This window comes from Mus caroli, unplaced genomic scaffold (genome assembly GCF_978045245.1).
Source record: "Mus caroli unplaced genomic scaffold, Mus_caroli_1 scaffold_2, whole genome shotgun sequence".
Taxonomy (NCBI): domain Eukaryota; kingdom Metazoa; phylum Chordata; class Mammalia; order Rodentia; family Muridae; genus Mus; species Mus caroli.
The window spans coordinates 24,828,433-24,843,380 of NW_028227257.1; the positions used below are offsets into that span (position 1 = coordinate 24,828,433).

The 14,948-nt window shown below is 47.3% G+C and overlaps 1 protein-coding gene across 7 annotated transcripts in view; it reads right to left on the bottom strand.

The window, feature by feature from the left end:
- Window positions 1-10,606, bottom strand: part of Raly (RALY heterogeneous nuclear ribonucleoprotein) — an 86,683-nt gene extending 76,077 nt beyond the window's left edge. For 2 of the 7 annotated variants that reach the window (XM_021182718.3, XM_029470187.2), the window contains exon 1: window positions 4,121-4,333. The gene's annotated coding sequence lies outside the window, so the exon portion shown is untranslated. Of the gene's footprint in view, window positions 1-4,120; window positions 4,389-4,437; window positions 4,557-10,587 lie in introns of those variants that run through there. The other 5 variants (XM_085833120.1, XM_029470189.2, XM_029470188.2 and 2 more) reach the window with 5 other exon arrangements.
- Between the last annotated feature and the right edge of the window lie 4,342 nt (window positions 10,607-14,948).

Genomic DNA, 14,948 nt, shown 5'->3' on the forward strand with positions numbered 1-14,948 from the left:
CACCTAACATCATGACCATCTCTAGAATTACAGTTCTTCCCGCCTCTTTCCTGGCTCCTCCAAATTTCATTTCCCAGGCTTTATGTTTAAGCAAAGCCAGATTCTCCAAGAATGCCCTCCTGACCCACCAATGCTGGGTTAAATGCCATCCTTCTATGTTTTCAGGGTCCTGTCCTTGTCACAACACTTCTCATGTGCTTATTTCTTTTGCCTGACTATGTGTGCCCAAATCCTCGAGCCTAGTACCATGCCTAGTAAATGACTCGAAACTGGACTATGAAAGCAGGCATCAACTGTGAAAACTCTTTTAACTCCACATTGAGGCAGATACATCCCAAGTTCCAAGCTAGTCTTAGCTACATAGTAAAACCCTGTCTCAAAAAAAATTTTAATTCAGTAAATGAAAAAGACTTTCCAATAATGATGTGCCCATTGACACAAGTAGTCATCTGGAATGTTACAAGTCTGGTCTAAATAGCCATCCAGCCCTATCAACTATAAACCTCTATCCAAGGGCTGGAGATTGCTCAATGGTTAAGAGCACTGGCTGTTCCTCAGAAATGGGTTCAATTCCCACCACCCATTGGCAGCTCATAACTACCTGCAACTCCAGTTCTAAAAAATATGACATCATCTTCTTGGGCACTGCACACACAGTGCACAGACATATATGCTGACAAAACACCCATACACATAAAATAGAATAAAAATGTAAGCTTCTATTCTAAACTGGAGACCTAGCTCAGTGCTTGACATCTCCTATGTATGAACTCCAGGTTCATTCTCAAGCACCACAAAAAAAAAAAAAAAAGAAAAGGCACTTTATCAAGCATACTATTCAATGAACTCTGACCTTAGAATGCAGGCCAAGTCAGCTATCAGACTTTATGTTTGCTGTCCTACTCCTCGAATCTGGAATTCTACCTACTCCAAAGCCACATTACCATCAGAACAAAATTCCAGCTACTTTCGTAAATATAAAAGTCTCACAAAACACAGAAACAGATGAACCAAAGTGAATTTTGAAAGACTAAATGTGACACCTAACCCCACCCTAACCACAGCAGTGAGGATCCATAAGAATTTCTAAGACTCCAAACAGTCCCTTTTGTGTGCCTTTATGGAGAGAGAGGAACACAAAGGGGGAGCTTGTCACTAAGCTAATCCACTTACTCAGCTGACAAGTTTTGATCCAAGCTGCTGTCACAGCTCTGCTAGTCCTGATCACGACAGCTCCAGCTGCCCAAACCCTAATGGCAAATAAACATGGACAAACAATCAAAGAATATGTCTGGGTTCAAGTTCAAGAACAGAAGGCCTCATCTGAAAATACAGGGGCTAATATAATCCATAACTGGCTTCAGCAATAAAGCTTGAACTACAGAGGGGAGAAGGGGGTTTTGCCAGAGGCACACCAGGCCAGCATTCCTGCTCTGGGGATGTCACTCTACTGCAGATGAGAACTAGTAAATCATCCTGCATTTACCGAACACTAGGAAGTGAAGGAAATGCTAGCTGTGGCAATCACAAAAGGACAAAGATTGAATTATTTCACTTCACTGTGAAAGTCCTAGGGTAATCAAATTTACACCAGAATACAAAATGGTGTTTGCCAGAAGTCTTCAACAAGTAGTGTATGACCAGGAGAATTTCAGTTGGGAAAAGGTAAGATAATTTGGCGATGTCAGCTGTAGAACAATATGACTATACTTAATCCCACAGAATTGCACACTGTAAAACTATTATTACTTAAAACCACAGAATTGCACACTGTAAAACTATTACAATGCCAACTGTTTAAAATCTGATACCACAATTTTTTAAAGCATCTGACTTTCAATGTTACTGTCTGCAGAGTGAATCCAGCTTGGCTCTTTCTCTAAGCCTGTTTCATCTGTAAAGTAGGGACAATAAATACCTGGTTCATAGACTGCTCCAAGGATTAAATGACACGTCCCACTAAAACTCTCCGACCTATAACTAATAAAGGTTAGCTACTATTAGTGCTAAAGCATTCTCACAATTATCTCCTTGTAGTCTCCATAGTACCCTGAGACTTTACACATAAGGAAACAGACTCAAAGGACCCCAACAAGTGGCTCAGCTCTTTTAACAACACCAGCTAAATCCTGTGATCCTAAAGGCAAATGCCCCAATCTTGTCTCCGCCACCTGACACTACAAAGGCATAAATAAAGCCCTGCAAACGACTTCACACTAGATTAGAAACCAGATAATGGTTACAGCAGAGTACCTAAACCATTAGGAAACTAAAACAAAATTGGTAACAAGAAAATACAGACATTGCCTTTTAAACATTGAGGCAGAAACAGCAGCTGAGTTTACACAGGATCTTTTGAGATGTCCAATTTCCTGAGACTCATGATCTTAAGGCCTGAAAAGGTAGCTGATATTCAAGAAATGGCAATGTACAGGAGCTGTAACAACAAAACAGACTAAAAGAAAGGCTACTAGGAATCTAGCAGTCACCAAGGTAGTCCATTAAGATGACAACATTCCCCTTTCCAAGGGTCAGAAAAAAAAGCAAAGAAGCAAAGAAGGGGTGGTTTATGGAGCCATCAACCTCCTATGTTCCACCATTGCTGTATCCTAGACTCTAAAGGGATGGAGGAAACACAGTAGACCTACAGGTCCAAGGAACAAATGCAAACCTGTGAACCTTCTCAAGAACCAGATCCCAGCAGCCAGTATCAAACACACTGCAAAAGGAAAACAGGTGCCAAAGTTAACTTTAGCTCGCTTTAATCCCTCTAGGCCATGTTGGAAGACAAAGAAAAATAACACTATTTGAAGGCAGGGAGTTAAAGATGACTGGAGCTGCCTACATTTCTGACTGACTGATCGCTAGGACTGAGGTTGGGGGGGGATGATGGAGACATGCAATAAACAAAGTAAAGGGTGGACTTCGGTGAGGTCCTTAAGCTAAACACTTCAGAACTATGTTTGAGACTTCAAACATAGACGGATCTCTGGACCCGTCTAAGCACAACACCAGCAAAAACATTTTCTCCTAACCACTTTCCCTCAGAGTTCAGATAGCAACAAAAGGAGATTTTATCTATGGCAGATCAGTCACTGTCTCTCAGTCAATGTCTGAGAGGAGCCTACCTTTCTTACCTATACGGTGTTAAGACTAATTAATGGTAAATCAAAATGCCCTCTGCACAAAGAGATGACACATGCTCCTATCAGGAAATAAGTAGCGGTTACTAACAGCTTTGTACTTCTACAGCGGTTTCATGTCTCTGAACCTTGATTTCTGCTCCTGTGAGTAGGGACAGCTCTGGAAGACCGGTGTGGACATGAGGCGATACATTCACGAAGTTCCTGGGTCAGTCTCCTCAAACGTTACCTGTTGGCATTTAACGCTTCTGCCCTGTACTAACTCCCTCCCTGAATTCACAAACACCCGGAGAGGCTGCGTTCCTTCTTGACCCCATTTCACGCAGGTGAAAACTGAGGCTCGAACTGGAGCAAAGTGGGGGACGCGGCCCCCCAGTTCGAGGGCTGGCCGTTCCCTTCCGCGCTCCACAAGACACCGAGCAAAGGCTAGGCAAGGGTAGCGAGAAAGGCGCTCAGACAGACCCGTGAGGGAAAAGAAAGGACCAGTTTTGCGCGCCTAAGGGAACCCCAAAGAGCTGGACCGACTGGAAAGCCGGAAGAAACCCGGGGCCCCAATCCAGGCCAGAGCCAGGCCCCAGCCCGCCCGAGGCCTCCCCGGCGCAACCTCCGCTCCCTCCCCTCCTCCCCTCGCCGGTCGGGGCGGGGCGCAACACAAAAGACTCCAACTTCCGAGCGGGCACCGGCCCACCCCCAACTCCGGGCCCGGGCCCGGCCGGCCGACCGGAGGCGAGCTGCGAATACCAGGCGCCCAGGGGCGGGCGCGGGTGGCCCCGGGGCAGGCGACCCGGGGCGGCGGGCCGGGGAGGGAGCACAGAGGGAGGGGGCCGAGAGTTACTCCGGCTCCCAGGACTCCCGGGACCGCGGAGAGAAAGAGTTTCTAAAAATAGGCAGCGGCCCGCCCGAGGAGGTGAGGGACGAAAAGGCACACGGAACAGCCCGCCCGCACTCCTCAGGAGCGGCCCGCGGCCCCCACTCACCCGCGCCGAGGTCTGGAGGAAGCCGCGCGGCACCGAAGGGCGACGGCGCGTCTGCTCTCGGAGGGCGGGAGGGAAGAGGCGGCCCTGGCCGCCGCGTGAGGAGCCCGAGCACACGCGCGAGAGTCGCGACCGCTTCCGCCCCCTCGGCTTCCCTCGGCTCCGCGCCCCGCGCCGCTCGCGCGCCCCGCCGCACTGACAGAGGCGCGAGCCCCGCAGCCGCGAGTCCTTCGCTCGGCCGCCACCAATGGGGCGAGCGCGGGGAGGGGGAGTGCTGGACAGGCGTCTGCACTCGGCCTGCCCGCCGCCCCGGCTCCTACCCGGTTCTCCTCTTGGTGCTCCGAGTCGGATCCTGCCACCCGAGCACTCAGTCCCCAGCGCCGCCCTGCACGGGCCGGGCTCTCCAAACGCGTGGGCTCCCTGCACACCCCTCGCGCCGGGCTTTGGAAAGGTCCAGAGCTTCGGCGCGCAGAGGAAGAGGGCGGGGCAGGGGCGGGGTCTAGCGGGGGGGGGAGGGACGGAGGAGGCAGGCGGGGCTGAGGGAAAGGAGTTGGCTTCCACCAGCCGGGTGGTGAAGGCGGAGCGGAGGGGTCCCGAGGGCTTGACGGGCGGGAGGACACGAGGGAGGAGCAGCAGGCTGAGGGCGGAGCCGAGGGGGGGAGAAGAGCGTGCCCAGGGGAGGAGTCTGAGGGGCGGAGCTCGGGCCTACGGAAGCGGAGGCGGTGCTAAGAGGTTGCCGCTGGTCTGCAGGAGGTGGGCCTTGGTAGCACCGCGGGCTGGACAGTCGGAGGTAGACCCTGGGCGGGAGCCGGAAGGAGGAAGATCCTAAGGGAGGAGCGCGGCGCGGGGGTGGCGCTTGATTGGGCGAGGCCTGGAGATGGAGCCCTCTCTGTTAGCTGGAGGCGGTGCGGCAGGGGCCAGAAGCAATTGGAGCGCGGTTATTTCACTTTCTAGGAATTAGAGTGCTACCATTCGCTGCGAAGGCTTGGGGTTGGGCGGAGACGCTTCGATGTCTGGGGTCTCTCTCGTCAAAGGTGGGAAGAAAAAAAAAAAAAAAAAAAAGCCTGATCAAGTAGTTTTGCCCTTATGGGATGAAATGTTTTCTTAATCTGGGTGTTGGTTCTTCCTCCTAAATATTTCTCATGTCAGGATCTCCCATTAGAATCAGTTTTTCAGTCGCCAGTCTCTCCCACTCACATCCCCAATTTGCCTCTCCAGACCATCAGGGGGTCTTCTGAGAGCAAAGAGGACCATCGTCAGCTATAGTCAGAAATCTCCCAGAAAGCTGGAGACGTACTTATTTGTATTCCCCATTCCCTTCAGACCTGTGATTTCATAACCTGTTGGGAATTAGGACAGAGTTTGCTTGCGGCAGGGTCTCTGTAGCCCGGGCCAGCCTTGTACTTGCTCTGTAGCGGAGAATAATCTTGAACTCCTAATCCTCCCTGCTTCTGCCTTCCAACTGCTGGCATCACAGCGAGGCCAGGCCTCTTGAGTCCGGGAATGGGCGATTCAAACAGGTTCTCAGCCTTGGAGAGCAGTCATTCTTACTCACTAAACCATCTCCCCAGCGCCAAGACCAGGAATTCTTTACAGTGTTTCCAGACCTACTCTGGTGATCAATAAACACTTCCATCAATCAGTCCAGCCCCTACCAACCTCCTCTGCTTTTTCTGGTTTTATCCAGCTCCTCACTTCCCTCTCTGTGCAACAGTCTTCCCATATTTGCTCAAATATACCATCTATTATTTGTTGGGTTTTCTTGTCCGTTTGTTTTTTTCAAGACAGGGTTTCTCGGGGTAGCCTTGGCTTTCCTGGAATTCACTCTGTAAACCAGGCTGGCCTCCACCTCATGTGCCACCACCGCTAGACTTTGGATATAGCAATCTATTAACTAACACCTTCTCAGGCAGCCTTTTCACTCATCCCATACTCAGGAGGAGCCTCCTCCTCTGAGAAGCATTCTCTGAACTTGCAGCCCCACTGTCAGGCAAGCCGCCACTGGTGCCCTGCTCCGGTCGTGGCTTCCATTAGAAAAGATTGCAGATGATACTCTGCTGCCACTGGGAATTCTGTGCACATTCTACAAGGTCCTGAATACCTTATCACCCGCTGCCACCCTCTGACACGGTGTAAGCTTTAGTCTGCTATTTTGCTAGTTACTTCTTGACTTTTTTCCTGGTCTTCTAAAATGCCAGCTATACTGCTTCTTGTGGGCCTTTGCTTTTGCCCTCATGTTATTCTAGATATTGCTATGGCTCGCTCCTTGCCATCTAAACAGTTTCTTTTGTGCTTTTTTTCTTTAGCTTTTTTTTTTTTTTTCTTTTAAGTTTTAGGTTTTTGGTTTTGGGTTTGTTGGTTTGTTTAATGTTTTTGTTTGTTTGAGACAGAGTCTCACTCTAGCTATCCTAGAACTCACTATGTAGACCAGGCTGTCCTCAAACTACCAGAGATTTGCCTGCATCAGTCTCCTAAATGTTGGGATTAAAGGTGTATACCTGAGGCTGGAGAGATGGCTCAGCGGTTAAAAGCACCAACTAACTGCCCTTCAGGAGCTCCTGAGTTCAAATCCCAGCAAACACATGGTAGCTTACAACCATCTGTAATGAGATCTGATGCCCTATTCTGGAGTGTCTGAAAACAGCTACAGCGTACTTACATATAATAAACAAATAAATCTATGAGAAAAAAATAAAGGTGTATATCACTATGACCAGCCATCTTCAGGCTTTCTAAAAAGAATTCTTACATGGTCAGGAGTAATGGTCCAGCACATGGGAAACAGAGACAGGGAGATCTTTGGGAGTTTGAGGTTAGCCTAGTCTACATACCAACTTTCAGGCCAGCCAAGATTATACAGTGAAACCCTGTCTTAACTAATTAATCAGTTGTCTTACCTGTCCACATTTTAGATAGCCACCTTTCACTACTGTATTCTTTCTTGTTAGATTCTTCTCCAGAGCAATGTCCCATCTGAAATGTATATATTAGCTGATTGTCTCTCTGCCAAACACACTTTCACTACAGTGTGATGAGTGCAAGGACAGGCTATTGTCTGTTTTGTTCAGTCTTCAATGCATAAAAATAGTAGATCCCTCATTTAATGTCTGTTTTATGGTTGACCATAACAAATCCAACAAAGAAATGTCAAGAAGACTCTCAGTATCGCCTCAGAAGAGTCTCACAAGATGAGAATTTGAAGGGCGATGTTTCTAAGGAAATATGCTGGCAACACTAGCTAACAGTTATGCAGCACTAACGAGTTAGTTACCAGGCAGTGCACTGACTGCTCTTCAAGCTTAATCCCTGTAACAGTCTTATGAAATAAGTACTATTAAAATCCCCATAAGTGAGGAGACAGTCACAAAAGAGGTTAAATTCCCCAAAACCACACAGCTAGAAAATGATTGGAAAAATCCAATTTTAGAGTCTACATGCTAAATGATTGTGCTATGTTTTCTCTAATTTTTTTTTTTTTTGAGACAGTTTTTCTCTGTGTAGCCCTGGCTGTCCTGGAACTCACTCTGTAGACCAGGCTGGCCTCGAACTCAGAAATCTGCCTGCCTCTCTGCCTCCCAAGTGCTGGGATTAAAGGCGTGCGCCACCACTCCCGGTCCCTAATTATTTTTTAAGACTTATGTGTATGGGTGTTTTGCAATCCTGGTGCCTGATTGCCTGATGGGGTCAGAAGAGGGCATCAGATCACCTAGAACTGGAGTCACCGATGGTTGTGAGCCACCTTGTGTGGGACTGGAAAACCAACTCAGGTCCTCTGCAAGAGCAACAAGTGCTTAACGACTGAGCCAGATCTCCAGTCTTCCTAATTATTAAAATCCCAGGGTAAGCCAGGTGTCTTGGTACACACCTTTAATGGGGAACCAGAGGCAGGTGGATCTCTGTGAGTTTGGGGCCAACCTGATCTACAGGTCAAGTTTCAGGACAGTCAGGGACCACAGAGAAACTCTGTCTTGAAAAACAAATAAGGGCTGGAGAGATGGCTCAGTGGTTAAGAGCACTGACTGCTCTTCTGAAGGTCCTGAGTTCAAATCCCAGCAACCACATGGTGGCTCACAACCACCCATGAGATCTGATGCCCCCTTCTGGTGTGTCTGAAGACAGCTACAGTGTACTTACATGTAATAATAAATAAATCTTTAAAAAAAAAAAAAGAAAAAAGAAAAACAAATAAAACCCTAAATAAATAAACATATTTTTTAAACCCCAGGGCAGTTAATCAATAAAAGGGAAAGATAAAGAAGAGAGATTCTGTTTCCTGAAGAGCATAATCTCATATGAGGCCTACAACACTGCAGATGGTTTTTTTTTTTTTGTCTTTGTTTTTGGGTTTTTTTTTTTCCTCAGTTACCATGAGGGACAACAGGAAAAGACAAGATGTTGTAGAAGTTTTGGAGGAAAATGAAACTTAGAAAATATTTCTTGGAGCTGGAGAGATGGTTCAGTGATTAAGAGCACTTACTGCTCTTCTGTAGGTCCTGAGTTCAATTCCCAGCAACCACATGGTGGCTTACAACCATCTGTAATGGAATCTGATGCCCTCTTCTGGTGTGTCTGAAGACAGCTACAGTGTACTCATATACATAAAATAAATAAATCTTTAAAAAATAATTTAAATCTGAAAAACTGTGTCTGAAACCTGATGATACTGTTCAGAAAATTCACTCACTTCTGGATTTTTTTTACTTGGGGTTAGTGATATTGGGGGAAAGGGGGGTGTACAGAAGTTTACATGAGTATCTTCCACAATCTTTCCCCACCTTTAAAAAAAAAAAAAAAAGCACTTTTATTCTGTTTATTTTATTCCCATACTGTAAGGTTTTTGTTTCATCTAGAATGTCTTTTTCTTCCGTGCTTAGGAACACTTTGTGCCAATATGGGCTAATCTGACCCTGAGCTCTGTAAATTCATTGCTGTGTCATCGGGGCTTTGTTCACCAGGACATGCTCAAAGACCAAAGACTCTACATCCAAATGCTCACGTTCAGCATCACTCCGAATCATTAAGCTTGTGCATCAAGAACGCAGCCCCTTTTCAGGCCGTCCCGTCCTGGTAAGCCAGGCGTCTTGGTACGAGCCACAGTGTCTGGCCCTGGCACTCCTCCCAGTATCCCCGTTACACCCACAGAACGGCACACTTTGCTACTTTGACATCTTTCACACTTGATGGCTTTTCAAATGTGCACACCCTTGATGACCTGCTTGGACAGTTTTACGGGTGTTCTTATCATATGCATGATGGCTTGAACTGCTCAGTGTGTGGGATTTTGGTAGTGTTTTCTTGGTTAAGACAGTATGGGGACCATTTCACAGGTCACCTTGGACCACTTACACTGTAAATCTTCCAGGACTAGCCTTCTTTTAAAGATTTACCTTTCTATTTTATTTTTATTTTACGTGTGTGAGTATTTTGCCTGCTTGTATGTCTGTGCACTACATGCATGCAGTGCCCTCAGAGGCTAGAAGAGAGCATCAAATCCCCTTAGAAATAGTGGTTATTAGCCACCTTAAGGGTGCTGGAAATCAAATGAGGATTTTCTGGAAGAGTAGCCAGTGCTCTTAACTGCTAAGTCATCTCTTCAGCGCCCACCCCTCCCCCACCTTATCTCTTCAAATACAGCTTCTCGACCTGGACTCCACCTCCCAACACTGGGATTACAGATGCATGCTGCTGTGCCCATCTTCCTATGTGGTGTGGGAGAGCCAAACCCAGGTCCCTGTGCTTGCAGGGCAAGCACACAAATGACTGAGCCATCTCCTCAGCCCACTTCCAACGTAGACATGAACAAAGACATCTTCCCAGTGGATTTTCTAACTTGACGGTGTAATTTCCTAACTAAAACAGAGGAGAAGAGCCCAACAGAGCCCACAGTTTTTAAAGGGTCTCATTTACAGAAGGCTTCCTTCTCCACACAGGAGGAAATGCAGTATGAAGGTGGGCATGTAAGAGCTACAGGACTCCAGAGAGTGGCATATATTGAGAAAATAAGAATAAAAAGTAGGCTATCTCTAGGAACTGGTTTCTACATTCAACTGAATACAGAGAAGGTTTTTAAAGTGTCAAGGTTGGGAAAACATTTAAAATACATCTTATTCAACTGCCTTTTTAAAATCGTATCAACCCTCCATAGTTAGTCTCTCCCCCATTCCAAGGATGAGGACGTGTGAGATGGCCAGGGTCTTAGAGGTTGTGGGAGGGAAGCAGGACTAAACCCAAAGCCATCTGAGCCCTGTGACACACACTCAGCCCCTTCCTCTTCCCATCATCTGCAGATCCTCCATCAGCCCATCCTCCTGTGTGTGAAAGGGGACATCTCGGTGGCTCCATTGGAAGCTTACAGTCAGAGAAAGAGCAGGAGCATTTCCCCTGAGATGAAGTCCACGGCTCTGGACAGACTAAAGACCAGATTTTTACCACATGTGCCCCAGAGTCACCCCCACCAGTGCATTACTCACTGCTCGGCTCTCTTCCTTCCTCCTCTCCTCAGAAGCCTCCAGTGTCTTCCCATTGCCATGCCAACAGCATGAATCAAAAATTCAAATGCCTGCAGGGGCCAGAAAGCATGTTAGGAGCAGGATAACAAGGAGAGGAGGGTACTGTAGTACTAGAGAGAGCACACAGAGATAGGTGACAGCTAGCCAGCTGTTACAAGGACAAGATTGTCCAAGAGGACCCCTAAATATGGATTTCTTTTCCCATGAGATCTTCCAGTTTCTAAGTATCAGATCATGTTTTTAAAATAAACCTACATAAGCCAAACAAGTTATGTCTGCAGATTAATAATTGTAGGTTGTGGTCTAAAGATTGACAATCTCTTATTGTTTGGTTAAAGTCTGTAACTAAACACCTTTGAGGTTTGTATTAGTTTTCTATTGCTGCAAAATAAACTACCTCAAAACTTAGTGACTTAAAACAGTGATTTGTTACTGTTTTTCCATTTATTTTATGGGTTCATCGGTGTTTGACCTGTGTGTGTGTTCAGCACATGCATGCTGTACCCTGGGAGGGCAAAAGAGAGACTCAGATCTCATTGAGACTGGACTTATAGATTGTTAGCTGAATGTGGGTGCTAGCCCGATTTGCTGTTTCTTATAAATGTATGGACCAATCATCTTCTGCTTCTGTTTCCACCTCACATGCATGCCACTGGCTAAATTGAAATCAGACGCTGCCGGGTCTTGTCATGATTTGAATATCACAGTGATCATCCAGCACCGAAAGGACTACATAAACGTGGGTGGTCATGACACTGCCGACTTAGGGGTGCTGTAAAGATGATATGCAAATCCTTCACTGAAGGAATGTGTGTGCAGTAAGGGCATGCCCAGGGGAGCTTCCCCAGTTCCTGTGGCCTTTATATGCAACAGCTAGAGCATATGTGTCTCAATAACCCAAGACCAAGGCCTTGTGTCTCTTTGTGTCCTTCAACACAGTCACACAGGATGACCCCAAAAGATGCTGTCAAATTGCATTGGCCTGAACTGGAACTCCAAATACCCTAAGAATACTTAGTCTAGCTTTCCCATTGCACAGTGATATGCGGTCCACAGAAAGAGCTCATGCAGACTGAAAGATGCCTGTCAAGAGACTTGCAGAACGGGGCAAGGGTTTCGCACACTGACCCCTAGGACAATGCAGGCTAGTCTGTGTTGAATCCTTGTCACTGGGAATGTCTAAAACTTAAAGACATTTCTCGTTTTAGATGCATCCATTAGCAAGCCTTAGTCAGGAACTTGGCCCTCCCTACTGTTCAATAATTGATGACACTGGAGCCAGAAATCGAAATGAGCCTCTTTATACCTCCAATCCGGCCACTTATGGGCCAAGCTCCTGACGTTCTCTGTCCCCTCTAAAGTGGATACATATAACATTTACCTAGAAAGTTATTTTGAAAACTAGAAATAATGTGTTTATTATCCCCTGTCACAAAGAAGGTGCTTTCAGGTGAGGGCTCATGATTGTCACCAGATGAAAGGCAAGAGCAGAGCTCTGACTTACTAAAGGGAAAATCGCTCCTGAAGCTTGACTCTTGGAGAGCATAAATCCATATTCTTTTCCTAAGTAAATCCTCTGTAATGCAGTAAGGGGGGGGGGAGGAGGAGGGAGAAGAGGTGGGAGAGGAGGAGGGGGAGGAGGAGTGGGGAGGAGGGAGAAGAGGTGGGAGAGGAGGAGGGGAGGAGGAGGAGGAAGAAGAGGTGGGAGAGGAGGGGGAGGAGGGGGAGGAGGAGAAGGAAGAAGAGGTGGGAGAGGAGGAGGGAGAAGAGGTGGGAGAGGAGGAGAGGAAGGAGGAGGGGGAGGAGGAGGAAGAAGAGGAGGAGGTTGCAACTTTTTTTTTTTTTTGAGACAGGGTTTCTCTGTGTAGTCCTGGCTGTCCTGGAACTCACTCTGTAGACCAGGCTGGCCTCTGCCTCCCAAGTGCTGGAATTAAAGGGGTGCACCACTACTGCCTGGCAGGTTGTAACTATTTTTCTCTAAAACTTGCTTTGCTCTCTCATTCCAACCTACTCACCACCGTACTGACTGTGGGCCACAGGCAGGCATGCTGGTATGAGCCCACTAGCTCTGAGCCATCTTGGCTGAGCGTGAAGAAAGTACACATGACAGGATCAGGGCACCCAAGGATAACAAACAGGCTTGCAGCACACAGCCTCCGCCAATGGGGCTGGATACTGGCATCTCATGGCTATAGGGAAAGTTCTCCTATGTCAAGCAAGCCGCGTGTCTCTCATTCCCCACTGGCTGGGCTCTCAGAGCCTTCCCTCTCCTCTCTGCCTTGCCAGTAGGCTCCATGTTCATTTCATATCAAACAGAAGACAGGCTGGCATCTTTAAAGTATGGTCTCCATTAAGGAGGCAGTAAATCATTCCACATCTTCCCTTCTTTGCCAGGGCCTGTAAGAACCCCTAACAGGAGCTGCACCGCCTCCCACACCCGAGTGACCTCCCTCGCCCTGCCCTGCATCCAAGAGTGGCAGCACCCCGATCAGAGGCAGCTGCGTTAATTGAAACGGACATTAAGGGCTTGCTTGCTCAAGCAGAAGCACATTAGAAGGAATATAAACAAGGACGCGCGGCATTCTGTGGCATTTGTAGTAACAAGAAAGCCCATTTCTGAAGCATCTTATTCAAAAAAGGACTGCGTGTCCAGGAAATCGCAGCTATATAGGTCTCCCACTCGCCCCCACCCGCCCCTACTCACCCGCCCCTACCGCCGGTGTTCAGAGAGGCACATACACCACCAGCAACTTTCCAGTCACCTCTGTTTCCTCCCCCACCTTCCAGGTGCTTGTCTGCAGGCCTCACTCGTCATATCCCCATCTGCTTCCCCAAACCTGCTTTTCCATAGTATTTTAAGAGCTCATGACTGGATGTTGGTCCCAGATGGTTTTATTTGATGCCCTTCAGCAATTCTTGACCAGGTGGCCTGAAAACGTCTCAGTTTTGAATCCAATCAGGGGACTCATGGTGCCTGGCTCAGGCCTTGCCAATCCAGAACATTCTGTCCTCCTGCCCACAGCGAATCCCTTTCCACAGGCACACAGGCATGCCAATCCAAGTGATTAAAAACTAGTTAAAACTTAGTCCGCTTCTCTGACAGCCTGATCCTGCCAGGCAGAGCTGCAAAATTTAAATCTGGACTAGGTTCAGAGAAGAACGTTCTGAGAAGAGGGACGTAGACGATCAAATTTCATCTTACGAGGGAAGGCGCCCTCCCTCTAGCCACTGGACATCCTGGAAATGATGTGGTGGACTACCAGTCTGGTAAGCCTCCAGTGCTGCACTGTGGTATCACAGTTGATTTTGTGATGCTGAGGTTCACACCCAGGGCCTTGCACACGTTAGACAGGACCTCTACCGCTGGGTGGCATCTTCAGCCTGTGCTCACATTCTAAGGTGGTCTGCTAAGGATGGGCCCCGGGGGACCTCAGCAAGCAGAAGGGAGGCTGAAGCACAAGTGTTTGCATGTCGAAGCTCGTCCTCTTGGAATTCGGAACCCTGGACAACTGGACAAGAAGTCTAGCTGCCCTGATGGAGGGAGAATCATATGGAGAGAACACACAAAGAGAAGAGTCCTTTAAAACCACATGAAAACTCATAGCAGCTTCCCTGTTGAGCCCAATGCTCAACCAATGCAGCCAAAATAGAGATCATCAGCCAAGTTGTAAAACCACCCATCCGAGCCCAGCCCAGACTAAAAACGCACAAGGCAATCAATAGCTTTTTGATTTTGGTTTTGTTTGTTTGTTGTTTTTGTTTTTTTTAAAGATGTATTTAATTATTATTTGTAAGTACACTGTAGCTGTCTTCAGACACAGCAGAAAAGGGCATCAGATCTCATTACAGATGTTTGTGAGCCACCATGTGGTTGCTGAGATTTGAACTCAAAACCCCTGGAAGAACCGTCAGTGCTCTTAACTGCTGAGCCCTCTCTCCAGCCCTCAAGTCGCTTTTTAAGCCACAAAGTTGCAGGAAGCATGCTTTGTTACTGAGCAGTAAGCCACTTAAACAATAGCCATGTTAGTAATGCCGCCTAGCTCCTCAGCTCTCCCAGTCTTCTTGATTGGGGCTGGAGAGATGGCTCAGTGGTTAAAAGCACCTTCTACTTTTGCAGATGGACCCAGGTTCATTTCTTGGCACCCATATGTCAATCACTCACAGCTGTCTGTAACTCCCATTTTAGGGGATCTGACACCATCTTTTGGCTTCTGTGATCACCTGCACATACATACACAAGAACAAATTTTTTGTTGTTGTTTTGATTTTTTTTTTAAAATTCAAAACCTTCTCTCTCTTGAAAGAATGCTACTGTTAACGCC